The 18,565-nt window shown below is 51.7% G+C and overlaps 2 long non-coding RNA genes across 7 annotated transcripts in view; one reads left to right on the plus strand and one right to left on the minus strand.

Annotated features, from left to right (window-relative positions):
* Positions 1 to 7,948, plus strand: LOC140708869 (uncharacterized). The gene is made up of 2 exons (XR_012089120.1): positions 1 to 1,866; positions 3,665 to 7,948. It is a non-coding gene; the product is annotated as an uncharacterized lncRNA (long non-coding RNA).
* Positions 7,732 to 18,565, minus strand: part of LOC119618555 (uncharacterized) — a 21,755-nt gene continuing 10,921 nt past the window's right edge. For 2 of the 6 annotated variants that reach the window (XR_005234905.2, XR_005234904.2), the window contains 3 exons: positions 12,884 to 13,027; positions 11,327 to 11,639; positions 7,732 to 10,843 (listed from right to left, as the gene is read on the minus strand). This is a non-coding gene — a long non-coding RNA (uncharacterized lncRNA). Of the gene's footprint in view, positions 10,844 to 11,321; positions 11,640 to 11,772; positions 11,892 to 12,883; positions 13,028 to 13,671; positions 13,797 to 18,565 lie in introns of those variants that run through there. The other 4 variants (XR_012089112.1, XR_012089111.1, XR_005234903.2 and 1 more) reach the window with 4 other exon arrangements.

Consider the following 18,565-nt stretch of genomic DNA (forward strand, 5'->3'; position numbering starts at 1 on the left):
GAGATGCTGTGTCACCACCCAGTAGAAGGGACTCTGACTGTGTGGCATCAGAACAATCCTGGGTTCAAATTCACTCCTGCCATGTTCTAGCTCTGTGGCCTTGAGCAAGTCCTGTCGCCCTCTGAGCCTTAGTCTCCTCCTCTGTAAAACAGATGTTTGTACTGTCCCCGCTTCACAGTGTGGCTGGCAGCGTTAATGAGTTAAGTGCCCACGCCATGGTTCCTGCCCTACCTGTGTGAATTCTTATTCAGTGGCTGCCCAGAGCAGGGGCTGGCATCACTCGGGGCTGGGCAATGTTGGTGGACTGCCCAGACCCTCTGTTCTGAGCTCCACCCCGATGGAGGGAAGAAGCACCAGCCTGTGCTGTGGCAGGGCCCTCCCTCTGCGAGGTTCTTCCCCTGGAGAGAGGCGGCTGGCCTCTGCCTGGGGAGACTCAAAATCCCACTGTGGGGACGGGCACTGGAACAGAGCCCAGGACCTGGCTCCCCTCCCTCCCAGCTCCCTGCATTCCAGTCTTGGGGCCTCCACTCGGCTCTCACAGCTGGGGGTGAGAATGCCACTCAATGCCACTCAATGTCCAGCTGCCTAGATTCACATCCCCTCCCCCCACGGCCTGGCTGGTAGCCTTGGGCTGGATACTGACCACTCTGTGCCTTGAGAAATGAGAGTTCCTACCTCATAGGACTATTGTGAGGACTGAATGAGTTAAAACGTGAAGTGTTTAGCACAGTGCCTGGCACATAGTAAGCATGGCTAGCTGCTATGATTCTTATATAACAGTTGTTTTCATTATTGTTGCTGGTATTATCATCACTATTATTTTACCTCTCCCACATCCTTTTCCCCTTCTGGCCACAGGGAATTTGATGTTTCCCAGCAGGAGATGGCCCTCAAGCTGGGCCTTGAAGGAACAGAAAGGCTCCGAGAGGCAGAAGAAGGCACCCCTCAGGAAGACTCCGCCTGGGGCAGCTCCCACAGCAGACGGCCAAGAGGTTCTGGCCAGAGGGAGGCATGGCTCCCAGCACAGGGGCGGGATACAGCGAGGTGAGTCAGTGTCTGGCCCAGCCAGGCCCTCACAGCCACAGCTCTGCTTCCCATCAAGGGGCGGAGCAGCTGCGGCTCCCCTCTGGCCAGGGCTGGGGGTCTGAGTCAGCTCGAGTCAGGTAAGCAGAGGAGGATGTGGGGCTTTCCCACCCACAGACTGGAAGCCCGTGTGTGCAGGGCAGGGCTGCCTCCCACGGCAGGGGAAGGCAGAGGCCTCTGCGCCAGGTACAGCCTAGGTACCGCCTACTCCCATGGCTGACCCTGGGCTCCAAATCCAGCGGGAGGCCTGGGAGCATCTTCTCCACCTGAGTCACCAGGCTGGGCCCAGGACCCCAGCCAAGGGCTTTGCCTCTGGGAAGAAAAGAGCTTCGGAGTCCAGCAAAACCTGGGAAGCAGGGGGAAGCTTCCCTAGCAGGTGCTATTTGAGCAGAGGCCTGGAGGAGGTGAGGAAGTAAGCAGCGGGCCGTGTGGGGTAATGTGGGGTAAAGTGCTCCAGGAAACCAGAATGGCAGAGGCAAAGGTTCTGAAGTGGAACCTGGAGTGTCGGAGCAACAAGGAGACTGTCGTAGGGACGAGGGCTGGGGGAGGAGGAAGAGAGAGCAGAGAGGGGCTGGGGCATGTCCCACAGTGGATGAGCCACGAGGACTTTGGCTTTTCCTCTAAGCAAGGTGAGAGCTGTGGGAAGTTTCTGGGCAGAGAAGGGACAAGATCTGACTTAGGTTCTCACGGGATCTCTCTGACTGCATGTGGGGAATGCATTGGAGGTGGAGAATTCAGGACGGAAGCCAGGAAACCAGGGAGGAGGAGACCGCAATAGTCCAGGTAAGCCATGCAGGGTCTGGACTAGGGTGGGGACCGTGGAGGTGAGAGAAGAGGTGAATTCTGGGAGTTCCTCTGCACATCAGCCAACCCGCCCTTCTTGGGGGCCTACTGTGCATGAGTTCTGTACAGCAACATGATACAGAGATCACAAAGGCTGAGCCCTTGCCCACAGTGTAGGAGACGGGAGGAAAAGGAATGCAACTGTGATGTGATCAGTGCCAGACTGAAGTGTGAATTAAGGGCAGCTTCATCTCCCCAGGTTCTGTCCTAAAACTTTCTATGTAGGAGCTCAACCTAGTGAGATAAGAACTATCATAAGCCCCCATTTTCCAGATAAGGAAACTGAGGCCCTCTTAGTCAAACAATATGTCTAAGTTAAGAGACTCCTCCCACTAGTAAGTGGCACGACTGGGATTCACACCTGGGTCTGAAGGGCTACAGGACTGACCACGCCTGACCACCTGTGTAATCAGGGAGGGCTTCCTGCAGAGGTGAGGCTTGAGCTGGGTTCCCAGTGTTGCATAGGATTCCGTCAGTGAGCAGAGGACCTTCCAGGCCTGGGCAATGTGTGGTGGTGAGACTCATCCCCTTAGCCAGTGTCTCCCACACCTCACTTAAAAGCCATCTTTAGCTCACGCCTGTAATCCCAGCACTTTGCGAGGTCAGAGCGGGCGGATCATGAGGTCAGGAGATCGAGACCATCCTGGCTAACACAGTGAAACACCATCTCTACTAAAAATACAAAAAATTAGCCGGGCGAGGTGGCGGGCGCCTGTAGTCTCAGCTACTCGGGAGGCTGAGGCAGGAGAATGGCGTGAACCCAGGAGGCAGAGCTTGCAGTGAGCCGAGATTGCGCCACTGCACTCCAGCCTGGGAGACAGACCAGGACTCTGTCTTAAAAAAAAAAAAAAAAAAAAAAAAAAGCCATCTTTAAAGCCATTCATACCTTTTCTTAAGTAAATTGATTTTTCGGTTTACTCAGTTGGTTTTTTTTAAAAAATAACTTACTGAGACGAAGTTCACATAGCATCATATTAAGTATTTTAAAGTGAACATTTCAGTGGCATTTTAGTATTGTATTTTGCAACCATCACCTCTAGCTAACCACAAAACATTTTCATCACCCTAAAAGGAGACTCTGTGACCATTAAGCAGTTGCTCCCAATCCCCTAGCAACCACCATTCTTCATTGGTCTCAATGGATGTACCTATTTTGGAGATTTCCTGGAAATGGAATCATACAATATATGACCTTCTGGCCAGGCATGGTGGCTCACGCCTGTAGTCCCAGCACTTTGGGAGACTGAGGCAGAAGGATTACTTCAGCCCAGGAGTTTGAGCCCAGCCTGTGCAAAATAGGGAGACCCTGCCTCTACGAAAAATACAAAACTTAGCCAGGTGTGGTGGCACACGCCTGTAGTACCAGCTACTGGGGAGGCTGAGGTGAGAGAATCATTGAGCCTGGGAGGCAGAGGTTGCAGTGAGCCGAGATCACACCACTGCACTCCAGCCTGGGCAACAGAGCAAGAGCCTGTCTCACCAAATAAAAAGACCTCTGTGTCTGGCTTTTTTCAGTTAGCATCATGTTTTGGAGGTTCATTCTCATTGTAATATGGATCAGAAAAAATTATTTTTCAAGGAAAATTTGTGTTACTATCAGAAAGAGGAAACAACTTTTCATTCCTATAAATAGAAAGTAACCTTAAAACAACAATCACAAAAGAACATTACCAAATCCTAGCTGCATTCTGCTGCCTGGTGAAGGCTCTGAGCTTAAGGTCTGCTCTGCCTCATAAAGGGAGACAAGCAAACGTGGGAGAGGTGTTCAAGTCCAGCCGCGCCCACCTGAGACTTTCTCCTTGGGTTAATCAGAAGCATCAAAGAGAATTGCAAAAGGAGGAATGGTGACAACTGTGATCTAATGCATCTTGCGTGGAAGGCTCTGATATTTCCAGAGCAGAGCAGGGGTAAGTGCAGCTCATGAGAGTGAGTGTCCCTGGTGCCATAGCTGGTAGGTTAGAGGGGAAGGGCTGCAGGTGGGGAGTCTGTTGGAAGCTTCTTCATCAGCCGGGACATAATCCAGAGAATCCCATGCCCGCCAATGCCTTGCCTTTCCTAAATCCTTTCACATCCATGAATGCAGGTAGTACAGGTGATAACCGGGTTAATTCCTGGATGCTCTTCTGTTCCCATAATGTATTTGTCCACTTATATGCCAATACCAAACTGTTTTATTTCCTATGCCTTTGTCATATATTCTAATGTTTGGATGAACAAGTCCTCTCTCTTAGTTCTTCTTTCAGCATTGCTTTGACTATTTTTGCACATTTACTCTTTTACGTGACTTGAGAACATCCCCTTTTAACAGACAGGCCCAGAGATGTTAAGGGGCAAACCCCAAGTCACACAGGGCTTCTGCCTCCAAGCCTCATGGTCCATTTCCAGGACTCCCAGGGGTCCTGGGCAGTATTAGGAGTGGGCATGAGTCTCGTATGCTGGGAGGAAAGGGGGAGTGTTGTCACCGCCCAAAACACGCCATTCTTGTGGGTCCTGAAGAACACCTCTTTCCTTATTAAGGGCTTTGGATGCTTTGAAAACTAGCAGCATTTTGCCATGTTCACATTTCACCTGCCGGTATTACCTACTCTTCCCATCAATTCGCTTTTTAAATGTTTGCTAAAATTTAATTTTAAAGGAACTCATTTTATCCTGGCTTTAAATGAGGAACCAGTGGTGACTGTGAGGCCTTTGTTGTCTGTGCCCTGCCCATACCCCCTCTCCCTTTTCTCTGGTGAACACAGACAGCACCTGCCCCCTTCACCTGTGAGCTTTGCTCATGGGGCAGGCTGGATGTGCTGGGAACTAACACTCCAAGCGGCAGCTGTCAACCAATGACAGGCACGACCTGAGTCATCCTGTCCCTTCCCCAGCTCCCTGGTCACCAGATCCCCTCCCCTAGAGGGGCTAACTCCATTACTACATGGGCTCCCAGCATGCCACAGCAGGACTGAGCCCAGTTGCCTAAGTGGTTACTGACTTGGTAGCACTCTTGAGATTGGCAGCCCTTCCTCCCTGATCTCACTTCCCTACCAGTGCTTTCTGGAGGCATCTCCCAAATAGGCTACTTGCCTTCATATTATTCTGTTAGGGATCTGCTTGTAGGCTCCCAATCTAAGGCACTTGCTGCAAATGGAAGACAATTGGTGAAATATACAAAAAAGTGAAACAAAACCAGCTACTATTGCTGATGGCAGCTGGTACTTGAGATCTGCTCTGTTCCTTCTGAAGAAAAAGCAGGTGGTAGAAAGGTGTTCAAGACACACAAGCCCCACGAGGAGTTTCTCCCTCCCCTTGGCATCACAGGGAGGACAAAAGGGAGCTGGAAAGCCTCACTTACAGTGTTAACTGATGGAATTTCATGCCAGGGTCCCTGTACCTTGCAGCTACCTCTAGCCCCATCCATGGCCCTGGGCTCACGAGGTCCTGAGAACAACTTTCCACAGGCCAACTCCAAGGACAGTGGAAAGTCCCTTAGCCTGGGCAGCTGACAAGACACAGGCCTGGCTGGACACAGTAGGCAGCCCTCAGTACCCACCCAGGAGGGGCCCACAGGATAACTAGCCTGACTCATGGGCAGATAGATGGGTTCAACTTTGCCGTGAATGCATCTGGAGAAGGGAGAGCTCATGACCTCATTCATTCATTCTCTCATTGATTCAACAAATTCTGATTGAGTACCGACTGTGTGCTGAGCACTGTGCTGGGCACTGGGGAGACGGAGAGAAGGATAGACTCAAATCGCTCATGGAACTGCCACTCCAGCAGGGGACACAGACAAGAAACAAACACAAAAATAAACTCAGAAATGAGAGCATTCCATGCTACAAAGGAAAGAAACAGAATGAAGGGATCAAAAATACATGGGGTGTCTGAGCACAGTGACTCACTCCTGTAATCCCAGCACTTGGAGGGCCGAGGTGGGAGGATTGTTTGAGCTCAGAATTTTGAGACCAGCCTGAGCCACATACTGAGACCTTATCCCTACTTAAAAAAAAAAAAAAAAAAAAATAGCTGGGCATGGTGGCACATACCTGTAGTCTCAGCTATTCAGGAGGCTGAGGCAGGAGGGTCACTTGAGCCTGGGGGATGGAGGCTGCAGTGAACTATGATTATACCACCGCACTCCAGCCTGGGTGACAGAGTAAGACCCTGTCTCAAAAAAAAAAAAAAAAAAAAAAAAAAGGACAGAGGGCTTTGGTAGCATAGCCTAGAGGGCCTCTGAGGAGGGTCCGTGAAGTTCAGAACTGAACGTGGAGAGCCAGAGAAGGCAATGAACGAGGGAAGAGCTAGTGCAAAAGCCCAGGTGTGGGAATGAGCTGGGCATGTTGGAGGGGCAAATGGTGGCTGGTGTGCTGGAGTGGAGAAACAGGGGAAGGGTGGTTAGAGGCCAAGGTGAAGGTCGTGGGCCTGGGGCAGGTCAGAGCAAAGATGCCTGGGAAGTGTTTGTGTGAATACTGAGCCTTGCAGGAAAGGCATCCATGGGCACTGGATGGGAAGCACATAGCAGAGGCTGAAGGCAGTGGGTTCGGGAGGCTTTTTCTCTTGGTGTCTTTATCTGTGGGAGGGGAGGCCAAGGGGAGAGACCTTGGTTTGCATGGGGTCAGCCAGATTGCAGCAGGGAGGGTCCTCAGGCCCCTTCATCAGGGTAGACCTGGCTAGTTTCAACCAATGGAATCAGCGACTGGTCTTCAGCACCTCATCATAGCTTGTACTCTGTGAGAGGCTATTTATTGAAGTATCTATGCACCAAGCTCTCTGCAACCCTACCAGAGGCTGCCCGACGTGCCCCTTGCCTGGGAGATACAGAAATAGAAAGTTGCAGTAGAGTGTGACAAACATTCCAGGGAAGGTCTGGGCGAAGGAAGGGTCATTCAAATTGGCTTTTGAAAGATGAAGAGAGACTCACTGGAGGAAAGCCAGCATTAAAAGAGCAGAAACAACTGTCTCGTTTGGTGCTGTGTCCCCAGCACCTGGCTCAGAGCCTGGTGGACAGTGGGGGCTCCATCAGGATTTGTTGATGAACAAATCGGAGCTGCCCGTACTTTGGTTATGCAAATTGGAAACTGTCTTCACAATTTTTATGCTGTCTACTCTCCACTTCTACTCTTCTGTATTTAATGTGTTTCTTCAAATTTACTGACTTTTTTACTTAAATAAATTCATTTTAAAAGAAAACATTTGGTGTTATCACTAGAATTGAAAAACCGAAGAATACATGCCACAAATCAAAGATAACCAGAAAAATACTTACAAAGAAAACAAAACCATGTTATTAAAGTCTACCTATTGAAAGAACAAAAAGACAAGCCACAGAACAGGAGAAAATATTTGCAAATCGCATATTTGACAAAGGCTTGACTAGTATCCAGAATATATATAAAGAACTCTCTAAATCTATTAAGAAGAAAACAATTTTTTTTTTTAACGGACATAAAGTTTGAACAGATACTACACCAAAGAAAATATACAGATGGCAAAGAAACACATACAAAGATGTTCAACATCATTAGTCATTAGGGAAATGCAAACTAACACCACAAGGAGATACTACTATCACCTATTTGAATGACTAAAAGTAAAACACACATACACACAAAAAAACCTAACAACACCAAGTGTTGGTGAGAATACGAAGCAACTGACACTTTCATACATTCCTGGTAGGGATTAAAAATGGTACAGACACCTTGGAAAACAGCTCAGCGGTTTCTGTAAAAGTGAAACATACACTTGGCCACCTGGCCCAGCAATTCCACTCCTAGAAATTTACCCAAGATAAACAAAAATTTATGTTCACATAAAAACCTGCTTGCAAATGTGCCCAATGGCTTTATTTATAATGGCTAAAAACTGGAAGCAGTCCAAATATCCCTCAGCTGGTGAACGGATGAACAAGCTTTGGTACATCCATACCCTGGAACACTATTCTGCAATAAAGAAGAACCATCTACGGATACACACAACAGCATATATGCATCTCAAAAGTGTCATGCTGAGCAGGAAAAAAAAAAACAGACTCAAATTGAGATAACACATTATAGACTTCCACTTATATGGAATTCTAGAAAAGGCAAACTTGTATAGAAACAGAAAACATATAAGATGTAAAATTCAAAAACATGTGAAACTCATCTGTGGTGATACAAGTTGGGATCGTGGCATCCCTAGAGGGAACATAAGTGGAGGGGAGAGAGGGCAGCTCTCTCTGGGGGTGGGGATGTCCAGTCTGCTCACTGGGGTGCCGATTACAGGCCTGGGACAAGCTGAACACTTCGTTCATATGTGCTACAGCTCTACAGGACATTTTGAAAAGCCTAGCTAGATACGTGAATGAGCCTGAGATCTGCTCTCTTTTTCACAAAGGGAGATTAGCAAGTATTTGGTCTTAGAGGCAGGTTAGCACCAAACAAAGACTCTCCTGGATATAAAGGAAAGACTGTAAAGAATTTGCAGGGAGAATAACTCTCGCTATGTGACCCGAGGTGATTTTACGCTTTGTCTATGCAGCCTATAAAATAATCTTGTGTGTTCCCCATGATGCACATCATCAAACCAGGAGATGCTGGAGAGTCTGAGACAGCGCGGGCAGCACTCTGCCAGGGGAAGGACACGGAGGTGTCCAGGTTTGGCTCCAAAAGCAGACAAGCCTGCACTGTGTTGGGGCAGGTGAGGAGTAGCTGGATTCCACTGTGCCCTTTTCGTCTGTGTCCCTTGCCACCCAACACGAGCTCAGCACATAGTTGATCTTCACTAACTAGTCACCCCTCCAAGCTTTTGCATTGGTTGTTTCCTCTGCTAAAGATACTCTCTTCTCCCACTTTGACCACCTGACTAACTCTTAAGCTCAGCTCCCAGGTGCCTCGTCCTCCTTCTCCTTGGCACATGAGTGCCCCGCTTGGCATTTGCTTTGGGGTGTCTATACACACTATTTCCTCTGCCTGGAGTCTCTTCTCCCATGGGGCAGGGGTTGGTCAGCACCTTCTGTATGGAAGGGACAGAAAGCCAGTCCCAACTGTTTTCAGCCAAAAATGAGAAAGGCAGTGGCTCACATGACTGGAAAGTTGAAGGCGCCTAATTTCAGGTACGGTGGGATCTAGGAGTTCAAAGCCTGTCCAGCTCTGTGCTGCTTCCTCCCAGGCAGACTTTTCCCTTGTTTTGTTCTCTTTTTGCTCTAAGCGTTCACTTGCTCACTGTCCATCCAGTGGAAAATGGCATCTCCTTCACAAATCATGGCCAGCTCTAAAGTCCCAGGATGAAGTTTCATTGGGCAGGTTCAGTCATGTGCTCATCCCTGGACCAATCACTAGAGCAAGACCCGGTCACATGTCCACCCCTGGAGACAGAGGCCTCTGGGCACCCCCCTCCTCATGGACTGAGAAGAGGGAAGAGAAGGTTGTTCAGTAGGAAGTCGAGGTGCTGTTTCCTGAAAATGGGAGATAGATGCTGACTCGTCCACACACCCTCACCTTCTCCCGGCAAACTCTAGCTCGCCTCTGCACATCGTATGACCTCAGGCCAACTCCTTCCCCTCTCTGGGTCTCATGTTCCTCCTCCGGAAAATGGGCAGGAGGCCGTTTGAATTCCAACATTCCAGAAATCTGGGACAGCTTCCAGGACTGGAGGCTGCTCCCTAGATCCCAGGAACGTTCCAGCACTTCTGGGGACGGAAATGGAGCATCAGCCAGAGCCCTCCCCGGCCCCCGGCCTGGGAACATGCTTAGAAGATGACAATTGGGCTCCCTTCGGCCGAAATTCCACTCCTGTGGGGGCCTTGCCAAGGAAAACAAGCCCAAGAACCAGGCATTAAAGGTGAGCATACTTGAGCATTTTAAGATGACAAATTATTTACACAGGTGTGGGAACCATCCTCTCGCACCCTGCTTTCTTTTTCTCCCTCCCCTTTCCAAATTCTTTCCCCCAAGGGTGCTGACAGACATGCCAAGGGAGGGGGTGGTTGGTCATGGAGATCTGCCCAGAGTAAGTCCACAAACCCAGGGCAAAGTGGGAGGACAGAGAAGCCGGAAAGAGGGTGTCTGCGTGGCGGAGGCTGGTCCTTGCTCACCTGCCTTCTTGCTCTCTACCTCATTGCCTGGGGAGATAATGAAGCTGGGGTCCCAGGGATTTCATTGCTACCTGAGTCCTTGAAGAAACACATGCCCAGGCCATCCTTTGTCCACGAGGGAGAATAAGGGACCAGAGAGGTGAAAAGCAATCCCCAGGGTCACACAGCCAGTTAGCTGAACTTGGGACTGGCAGGGGAAGAGGTAGAGGAAGCAGTTGTTTCTTAAGCACCTAGTGTGTGCCTGACACCGTGCTGAGCTCTGGGAACACATTGTGAATGAAACAGGCAAGATGTCCTGCCCTCATGGAGCTGAAAAAGATACAAACAAGATAAATAGCAAGATACCTCCAGAAGTGCTTGAAGAAGAGTAAGACAGGGTGAAGAGGTGGCAGGGGTGCTATCTAGGTTGGGGAGGTAACATTTGAGCCAAGAAAGACGAGAATGAGCCGGCCATGGGGAGATGGGAAGGAAGGGCATTCCAGGCATCTGGCACTGCACGTGCAAAGGCCCTGAGGTGGGCAAGGGCTTGTTGTGTTCAAGGAACCATCAAGGGGCCAGTGTGGCTGCAGCAAGAAGGAAAGGCAATGACTCAGAGGTAGATTCAGGTCAACAAACCCAAGGGGTAGGTATAATCATTCTGTGTTACCAAGGAGGAAACTGAAGCCCAGAGAGGGGCAGTGACTTGCCCAGGGTCACAGAGCAGAGTCAGATTCCAGCCCTTTTCATCGGCTCCAAACCAAGTTCCTGTGCTTTCATGAGGTGAGAGCGTGAGAGCAGGTGCTGCGAGGGCCTTCCAGGTCTCCAGCCTGCAGCTCAGCTCTAAAGATGAGAAGCATCTGGGCCAGCTGGTGCTTCCTGTGGGAAGAAAGCAGCAACTGATTGAGCTGCTGAGTCACGGGGAAACAACAGGCTCCCAGGGTGCAATGGGTTCTGCCTCAGTTTACCTACTCGTAAAAAACAGGTTTCATCACATGTCTGCCTCAGTGCTGACTTCGGAGGGGTGCTGTAAGGGTTAATTACTGCCTGGCAGCTCCAGGAGCCTTGATGAAAGGTGGCGGAAAGTGGGCGCTATTAACCTGGGCAGGTAATTACCCGCGGCCTGAGGGAGGGTGCAGAGGGGTCCTAGCCTGAGTCACTTCTAGTTCTGATTCAACCCCAGGCCAGCCTCTTTCCAAGTGGGTAGGGCCCAGTGTGCCCAAACATCTGACCATCGTCCTGGCCTCAAGCCCCCCAGCACCAGGCAAGGCTGAAGCTAGGAGTGGTCACAAGCCACAGTCCTAGGGTTCAAATCCCATCCTGCCACTCCTCTGACCGGAAGACCTGGACAACACACCTCACCTCTTGGGCCTGTTTCTTCATCCATATAGTGGTGTCTTGAGTCTGTTTTGTGTTGCCATAACAGAGTACCACAGCCTGGGTAATTTACAAAGAACAGAGGTGTATTTCTAACAGTCCTGGAAGCCGGAGAGTCGAAGATGGAGGGGCTCACTCAAGCAAGGGCCTTCTTGCTGTCATCCCATGGCGAGGGCATCCCATGGCGGGGGCATCCCATGGCGAGGGCATCCCATGGCAAGAGGTGGCATGTGAGACAGCAAGGAATGGCCGAACTCACTTTTGTGACAAATCCACTCTCTCCATCATGAAGCCACTCCTGCAATAATGACATGAATCCATTCATAAGGGCAGAACCCTCAGGATCCAACCACCTCTTAAAGGCCCACATGACCTTTGGGAGACATGTTCAGACCCTGGCCCCACCCCCGGGCACTGTGGCTGATTCTCACACATATGCCAGATACTGTGCCTCGCGGCCACTTCGTCCCCCTGCTGCCTCAGTTTGAGGTCAAAAGTGACACATCAGCCCACAACCACCTGCGCCATCAGCCATCTCAGCCTCCGTGATCTGAAGGAAAATGATGAAAGACTTTTCTAGAAATAAGTGATTTTTAAAACATCCCAGGAAATGATCCCGGGTGGCCACTGGGACCCTGGGAGGGAGGCTGGGCCTCTTGTTCCCCCTGCCCCAATCCCCACTTGGGCCCCGGAACCAGGCTCTGACTGGCCCCTGTCCCCAGAAGCCCACCCCTTCCCTCTTCCTCGCTCTTGTGGCTCCTGGATCTTGATGCCACCCCGTTTCCCCCACACCATACGTGCACACACACACACACACACGCACACACGCATACACACGCCTGATCTCTGCATCCAGCTGTGAACGCACAGCCTGGTCCCCGGTGAGTCCCAGATGTTTTCCTTCTTCCAGGGTTCAGGGGACAGATACTAAGGTCAGAGCTCCCTTCCTCCTTTTACTTCCTCCCTGAGGCAACATGGTGCCCATCTCACAGGTGGGCACACTGAGACTCCGAGATGCAGATGCCCACACTCCAAGCCGCTGAGAGGCAGGGAGGGCTCACACTCTCCGGGAGGGACGAGGGAGTCCCAGGGGCAGCCTGAGCACAGGGCAGGGGCTGGGGAGCCTGGCCCTCCGTGGTGTTCCTGGGAATGAGGCTTTTTACCGTGAGTGGGCAGCTCCAGGGCCTTGGGACCCCAGGTGGGAAGAAGCCGGGCTCTTGTCAGGTAGCTGCCCCCACAGGTACAAGTCAGGCACCAGGTGGCCACTTTCAGGAAGAGCCTGACATTAGGAGAGCTGCTCCAGGGTGGAGGCGCTGCTAAGCTCAGCTCCCACCCCTCACTCACTCCCTCTGCTCCAGCCACTGCCCTTGCTGAGCCTTCAGCGAGAGGATCGTACAGCCTGGCCTTAGCACCTGCAGTTCCCTCTGCCGGGAGCACCATTTCCGACCCCCTGCCTTTGCATGTGGGCTTCTCCTTTTTGTTGGGGCTTCTGTTCAAATGTCACCCCCTCAGAGGGGACCTCCCAGGCTCTCTCCATCTCACCTTCTGCTTTATTTCCTTTGGAGCCCTGCTCGCTCTCTGTAATGACCTCAAATGTCCGTTCTCCTCAGCTAGAATACAGGCTCCACGAGGACAGAGGGCTTTTAAATGTCTTTCTGTTTTTGTTCGCTGCTGTATCTCCAGGACCTGGTAGCAGGCATGGAACACAGTGGTGCTCAATAAATGTTTGCTGATGTACTGAAGAAGTTTTGGAAAGATAAGATGTAATTTGTATCACAGCGGGAGGGGTGGGTGTTTCAGGGGAGACGTCATCCAAAGAACTGGATGATTTCTCCAGCATTTTAAAGCGTGTCATGGGCAGCTCCACGTCACAACAATAATAATAATATTTATTGGGCGCTTCCTGCGGTAAGCACCGTACCCAGATCGTCTCAGAGCCCTTCCAGCGGCCTGTGAGGTCAGGGCTGTGATTATCCCCACTTTCCAGATAAGGAAACTGTAACTTAGAGTTACAGTTAGGGACTGCTCCAGGTCACCAGTGATTTGGTGGCAGGCTGTGGTTGAATAAAAGGCCACTTCGACCCCCCTCCCACCACCCTGGCCTGTCCCCATCCCTCCAGAGCCTGAAGGTTCCCTGGAAACCGCATAGTCCCTCGATCCCTGGCACAGCCAAGAGAGGTTGTGCATCCCGCCCATCACCCCCTAGCTGGTCAGGGGCCCAGAGGGGATGATCCCTGGCTGCCGGTGGGCCCCTGGGAGGGAGGGAAGGCTTGGCGGCCGTCCTGTCCTGGGGACGCCAGGCAGCCGGGAGTTTCTCTCCCCGGACTTACTGTACATGATTCAGCGCCAGCCCCAGTTGTGAAATCTGGGAATCTTGTGGGCAAGGCTGGGCCTGGGGGATGGCCGTCTGGGAAGAGGAGGCCGGGAAGGGGTTAAGGGGGGTGGCGGGGGAGGAGGGGGCAGGCGCCAGGCCAGACCAGCAGAGAGCGCACAGTTAGCACTGGGCTGGCTGCCTGTGGCCGGTCTCTGACATCACAGCTGCGTCAGCCCAGCCAGCCCCAGCCCCCCACTTCCTCCTCTCCCTGGGCAGCATCCTCTGCCACCTCCCTAGGCTCACTGTCCTGTCCTGAAAACAAGCAGTTCCCTCCTGGAAAGAGGCAGGGTGGTCAAGGAGAGGGACTTTGCATACAGGAGGGACTTCATAAATGATAGCCGTGATGTCTTGGAGCCAGACCATAATCCTATGAGCTAGACAGGGCGGGTAGGAAGCTATCACACTGATTTCAGGAAAGAAGAGACTGAGGGTCTGAGAAGGGAAGGGACTTGCCCAAGGTCACCCAGCGGCACAGTCATAATGACTCGAAGTATAAATAAGGATCGTGTTGATCTTCCTCCACTCTTCATTAGAAGGACATGTGTCTCTTGGTGCCCGGTTGGGCTGCAGCGAATGCCCCGAGGCCTGGAATTTTCTTCCTCATCTTATTAGTTTGTTAAGTCAGATTAAACCAAATAAGCATTTGTTTGACTAGAGGAACAACAAAGGAGTTCACAGGGACTGTTCAAACATCAGTGATGACTTATGGTAGTGAATCAAATAAATTCTGCATTTGAAATGTTTTTCTTAAGAAATTACAGTGAGGCCAGGCACGGTGGCTCACGCCTATAATCCCAGCACTTTGGGAGGCCGAGGCAGCTAGATCACTTGAGGTCAGGAGTTTGAGACCAGCCTGGCCAACATGGTGAAACTCCGTCTCTACTGAAAATACAAAAATTAGCTGGGTGTGGTGGTGCATGCCTGTAGTCCCAGCTACCTGGAAGGCTGAGGTGGGAGAATCGCTTGAACCTGGGAGGCAGAGGTTGCAGTGAGCCATCTTGCCACCACACTCCAGCCTGGGCAACAGAGCGAGACCCTGTCTCAAATAAACAAACAAACAAACAAACAAAAATCAAAGAGTGCCTACATGCGTCAGGCTCAATCCTCATGGCAACTCTTTGAAGGTGGGACTATTACTCCATCTCATAGGGGAGGAAACTGAGGCACAGGGAAGCAAGTGATGCCTGAGGCCACAAAGCCAGGAAATGACAGTGGTGATGATAATAATAATGCTAGCTGGTCTTGATAAGCCACTTTCTCCGCGCACTGAGCATGGTATTTACAGGAGCGCACGGCTTCTCTGAGCTCCCCAGGAGGAGAGCACTCTTACTCTTTCCATGTCACAGGTGAGAAACCAAGACCCAGCTGGGTTCCATTACTTGCCCAGATCACACAGCTACGAAGTGGCAGAGCTGGGATTTGAAACCAGGTTGCCTGGGTGCTCAAGTCACTCAGGGGTGACTGAACTGGAGATGCTCAGGGCTTCAGAGGGCACCCCTCCCACAAGCTACCCCTAGCATCAGCTCAGGGCTTCCCTGAGCTGGCCTGGCATGGCTGGGCAAGGAACTGCAGTTATGTCTTCCCCAGGATGCTGTTATTCCACAGTTGCCACAGCCCTTGAGTGCACAGAACCACCATGAGGAGCTCCAGGATCCTTCCCATTTTACACAGCAGAAAAGCCAAGGCCCAGAGAGGGTGTGTGACTTGCCCAAGGTCACACAGCATGGTTGTGTGGGCTACAACCCCACTCCCAGCTCCTGAGCCTGCCCTCAGCTACGGAGACCCTGGAGGATGAATTCCAGGAAGAAGAGGGGAGCCGAAACCTGGTCCTCCCTGACCCTCCCCAGGAACGGGCTTTCCTCTATTCCTTGCTTTTCTATCTCCTAACTTGGTGGGACTAAGCCTCACATGAGCTGGGTCACAAAGGGGGACAGGAAGGACATTCCTGGCAGAGGAAACGGCACAAGCAAAGGTGGACAGCATGTGGAGCAGGGAAGGAAGGATATCTGGTTGGGATGCGGTGGAGAGTGAGGAGCCGGGGCGGGGAGCAGGTAGAGTCAGGTAAGGGGGCCTTGAATGTCATGCCAAGGAGTTTGAGCTTTGTCCAGAGGCGATGGGAAGTCAGGAAGGCTTTAGAGCAGGGAAGGACCAGGATCACTAAACAGAGGGTGGACTAGTGCCATCACCTCCCCACTATCCCCCCTGCCTCTGTCCTTGCCCCTCCAGCCCATTCTCCACCCCAGCCAGAGGGATCCATGAAAACTGAAGTCAGACCACGTCCCTCCTATGCTCAGAACACTCCATGACTCCCATCTCCTGCAGAGAAAAAGCCAAAGTCCTTAAACGGCCCACGTGGTCCTGCAGGATCTGCCCCCCAGCAGCCTCTTGGCCCTCACGTCCACCTAGTCTCTCTCCCTCACTCTTTCTGCTCCACACACTGGCCTCTTCGCTACACCCCAAACACAACAGCCACAGCCCCCACTCAGGGCCTGTGCATCGTTCCCACTGCCTAGAACACTCTCCCCTCCCCGCAACTCCCTCCCTCATCTCCTACAGATCACTGTCAGCTGTCACCTGCTCACCAGGCTGTCCCTGCCCCACCCACTGAAATCCCATCTCCTTTTCCTGCTTCATTTCTCTCCCTAGCACGGATCTTCTCAAATGCAATATGCAACTTATTTGTCTTGTGTATTGCCTGCTCTCTCCACAAGTGTGAACTCCATGGGGGCAGAGACCTTTGACTGTCCTATGTCCTACCATGTCCCCAGCGCCTGACCCACAGGAATTGCCCAATAAATATTTGTTCAGTGAATGGATTCTTTTTTTTTTTTTTTTTTTTTTTTTTTTTTTTTTTTTTGGCAGAATAACTTTGTGAGGACCTTCTCTGGGGATGCAGATGGAGAAGTGACCTGCCCAGGGTCATCCAGCTCACAAGTGGCAACCTCATCTGGCCCCAAAGTCTGTGATTTTTGTCTCCATTCCAGGCTGCCCCTCTAGGCATTAGGCCCCACATCAGCCACTATACCACTGAATATGCCCACAAGGCTGCAAGCTGGGGTCTGTCCTCGGTTCCATCTTAAGCTAGAGGCTCAGAGAGGTGAGGTGATTTGCCCGAGGTCACACAGCAACTTAGAGTGTGAGTTCGGCTCTTTCTGCCTCTGTATTTTGGGTACTTTCTGTTAAAGCAGCTCTGCCTCTCCCTCCTCCTTTCCTCTTTCCAACCAACGTGTTTGCGGCTGGAACATCAGGCCTGTTGTGCGTGGCCTTGACATACACCACGTCCTGGGCCTGGCCCCGCCCACCACCCTGGCTGGGCCACGAGAACAGCGCCTGGTTCCACATGCCTCAGGGATGAGCCGCAGAGAGTGTGACCAGGCCCAGCTGACACATCTCAGAGCAGATGTGGGTCTGCCTCCCACAGGCCCAGCCGGTCCCCCAGCACCAGCCAAGTCTCAGCTCATCATTGTCCCCCGGGGGGGTGTGCTGGGCCTTGTGGGGCAGAGGGAAAGGAAGGTAAACCATGACCCTGAGGAGCTCAGAGATTGGGGATCTTAGGAAGCCAATTCAGGCCTAGAACCACGGCCAAAGTCTTCGTGGTTTTAGAGGAAAAAGAGACTGGCTCTGGGGTTGAAAACAGTGTCACCAGGGACCAGGCAGGAATTTAAAATGAACAGAGTGGGCTGGCGTAAGATGATAAATAGCTACTATTCCTTGGCCTCAGCATCAGAGAGACAAGAGGGAGTGGTGGGGACTGGGGTACATGCCTTGTTTGAAGACAGTCACCTCTCAGCTCTGGCTGATGGTAGTCCCTAGAGAATGGGGCCCAATATGGTCAGATGCTCCATGCCCTGATTTTCCAGAGGGAGTCAAAACACAGCTTTTTGTGTCATATCCACAGATTCTTAAATATTGGCTTCATTCTTTTTAAAAACTCTGTGTGGGCTGAAGAAAGCCCCACAGGCTTAGGGACCACATTGGGCCCCTGAGGCCTCCAGTTTGCAGCCTCTGTTCTCTGTAGCCAAATGGAGCAGGCAGAGAAGGAGCAAATCTCAGCCTGACCCCGAGTCAGGAGCTACAGGTTGGGACGGTGGCCAGGACCCAGCTCCAGCAGCTCCAAGGGACGTGGGGAAGGTTTCTGTCATCTGGTCCCCTCCTCCACTCCATGGAGATGATTTCCCCCGCCCGCCAGCTCCAGCAGGCTGAGGGGTGAAAGGGAGCCTGGGCGGGGACCAAGGTCTCCTTTCTCACATGGGACACAGCTGTGGATGTGTTTTTCAGGCGGATCCTAATTTCTGTCTTCCCATCCCCCACGGCTCTGCCACACTAGGAAGTGGGTGACTCTTTCTGTCCCAAGCTGTCCCCCAAAAGCCCTGCTCCATGCTCCAAGCTACCTGCTTCCACAAGCACAACTTTGAAGCTTCACCATGTCCCTTATGACCAATTTTCAGATGAGGAAACAGGCTCAGGTAGGGAAAACATCTGGCCCAGATCCCTACAATCAACACACAGAGGGGCCGGACTTAAACCCAGGCCTCATGCACTTGACCACTGGGCCCTCATCTCGTCTCTTCTGGTAGAACCCAGCCCACCCTCCAAGGCTTGCTCCAGTGCTTCCTCCTGGCTTACTGAACAAGCAACCAGGCCCTTGGCCCACTGCCAGGTATTCAGACATGAACAGACAGAGTATGTCTCAGGCTCCCCTGTGCTATTAGTTGAATGAATATTTCACTCATTTTCTCCAAAGTCGTGGGCCCTTGTCCATATCCAATCTGCTGTCTCAGCCTCTGACCACATGTCTGTTCACTTCCCAGATGCCTCCTCTTGGATGGTCCCCAGGCATCCTCCAAATC

The sequence above is a fragment of the Chlorocebus sabaeus genome, chromosome 2 (genome assembly GCF_047675955.1).
Source record: "Chlorocebus sabaeus isolate Y175 chromosome 2, mChlSab1.0.hap1, whole genome shotgun sequence".
Lineage (NCBI taxonomy): Eukaryota > Metazoa > Chordata > Mammalia > Primates > Cercopithecidae > Chlorocebus > Chlorocebus sabaeus.